The sequence below is a fragment of the Geospiza fortis genome, unplaced genomic scaffold (assembly GCF_000277835.1).
Source record: "Geospiza fortis unplaced genomic scaffold, GeoFor_1.0 scaffold114, whole genome shotgun sequence".
Taxonomy (NCBI): domain Eukaryota; kingdom Metazoa; phylum Chordata; class Aves; order Passeriformes; family Thraupidae; genus Geospiza; species Geospiza fortis.
The window spans coordinates 504,864-507,112 of NW_005054383.1; the positions used below are offsets into that span (position 1 = coordinate 504,864).

Here is a 2,249-nt window from a genome sequence, read left to right on the forward strand (position 1 = left end):
TTGGTGGGGGCTGTGACGGACTGTGAGGGGCTGTGAGGGGCGATGGCGGCTGTGAGGAGCGATGGAGGGGTTGTAAGGGACTGTGAGAGCTGATCGAGGGGTGGTGAGGGTGGCTGTGAGGGCTGATGGGAGCTTTGGAGGAACAGGAAGCTGTGAGGGGTCACAGTGAAGGACTGTGAGGGGGGTGCAGGCCAAAATTTAGGGAGTGTGAGGGGTGGCAGGGACTGTGAGGAGTGGTGGGTGTCAGTGAGGGGCAGTGTGGAGCAGACAGGGTGGTTGTGGCAGTGTTGTGATAAGAGTATAGAAATTTGGTGGAAAAGAAACCCCTTGTTAGCCAGCTGGTCGTTAGGGATCAGAGAGGGTGAGGGTAGCTGGGCTTAATCTCTTACTATAACTAGTTTGGTACTCTAAGTGGTTGCGTTCAATAGGAACTTTCATGAGCACAGGTTCTCAAACAGGGCATGTTCAACACTGAGTCTGGTAATGTTCAATAAGAACTTTCACCATCATAGATTCATGAATAATGTAGTTTATTGAAGTGGCAGAAATGCAAGGAGAAATGGAAAGGGAGAATAGCTGTAAGGTAGTATGTTTTAATTAGATTTTCAGAAGAAATTCTTTACTCAGATGATGGTGAAGCCCTGGCACAGGGTGCCCAGAGCAGCTGTGGCTGCCCCTGGATCCCTGGAAGTGTCCAAGGCCAGGCTAGACAGGGCTCGGAGCAACCTGGGACAGTGGAAGGTGTCCTTGCCCATGGCAGGGGATGGAACTGGATGAGCTCTAAAATCCCTTCCAACGCAAATGAAATGATAGATTTGGAATTGCCCTAGATGGATGCACTAGCTGTGATAGAGTTCTAACAGTAGCAGTAGTATAGTGTTAGCTCAGGTAATAATAATCATAATCATTTTATGTAGAAGCTTACAGTGAATGCTTGGGAGGAGGGAGAGGAGACTAGTAGCCCATCATCTGTTTCTGAACTCCTTTTGGGTCTTCCTCCTAACTAGGTGAAATTTTTACCCTCCTTATATACACCCCAATCTCATCCGCCTCCTCCTTCTTCACATATAGCATGATCTAAGCAGAGAGCAATGTAATGCTGTAATATATGTGAGACTAAGGTACTTAATGAGGCAATTAGCATATGCAGGGTTTGTTGGGGTTTTTTTTTTGTGGTTTTTGTTTTGCTTGTTTTTTTGTTATGGTGTCCTTCGAACTTCTGGTCATACAGCTTTGTTCTCATTTGCTTCATTCTTCAGAGCGAGAGCATGATCATTGCATCTCCACAGGACCTGCTCCTTCAGGCCTTTCCTGACGTCAGCTATGCGGCTCTCCATCCACAGAGATAACACAGAGGGTACACAGCATACACTGTAGGTATTAAGCCTCAGCCCTTGCTTGGCTCCTTGGTCATCATCCCACAGAAAGCAATGCTGTGTGAGGAGAACTTGGGCTGTGCTTCTGCCCTGGGGCCTGGGAAAAGCTCAGCGCAGATGTTAGAAACAATTGCTGCTTTAGGAAAGCTTTAAAATCTGACTACTTTTGTGCTCAGTAACAAAATGTCTGGTTTTTTTTTTTTTTTTTTTTGCAAAGCCTACAATGGCCAGGACAGAAATTGGTTCGTTTTAAGGATGAAGGATTTCCATAGTGTTTATTTGACTTGGCTTGGCAGCAATGCTCTGTTTACGACTGGATAAATAACTGCCACATTAAAGATTATTAACTAGCTGTGCTTCAGTGGCCAATAAAGCACTAATCTTTTATATGGTGTTGTATATGTACACAGCTTGGTACAGCTGGATCTTGCCAAAGAGATAACAAATCCCTTACCTGGAAGTTTTACAATCTAAAGGAAACCACAAAGGACCACAAGGAAAGTACTAAACATGATAATGAAACATAAAATACACAGAGGACTTGGAGCCATTTGCAGCTGCATTTTAAACAGGGTCTTAAGAGGGTGTTTTATATTTACCTTAAAGCTCCTGAGCAGAGAGGCAAGATAAAATCCTAGGTTTGGCTTGGGAGGGACCTCAAAGCCCATCCAGTCCCACCCTGTGCCGTGGGCAGGGACATCTTCCATTAAACCAGATTGCTCCAAGCCCTGTCCAACCTGGTCTTGAGGACTCCCAGGGGTGAAGCAGCCACAGCTTCTCTGGGCAACCTGTGGCAGGGCCTCCTCACCCTCACGGAATAAACCTTTTCCTCATACCTGGTCTAAATCTCCCCTCTTTCAGTTTAAAACCATC

At 45.9% G+C, this 2,249-nt stretch overlaps 1 long non-coding RNA gene across 1 annotated transcript; it reads left to right on the forward strand.

The window, feature by feature from the left end:
* The first annotated feature begins 1,054 nt into the window (after positions 1–1,054).
* Positions 1,055–1,737, forward strand: LOC115948363. Its single transcript, XR_004082179.1, has 2 exons — positions 1,055–1,373; positions 1,594–1,737. It is a non-coding gene; the product is annotated as an uncharacterized LOC115948363 (long non-coding RNA).
* The last annotated feature ends 512 nt before the right edge of the window (positions 1,738–2,249 follow it).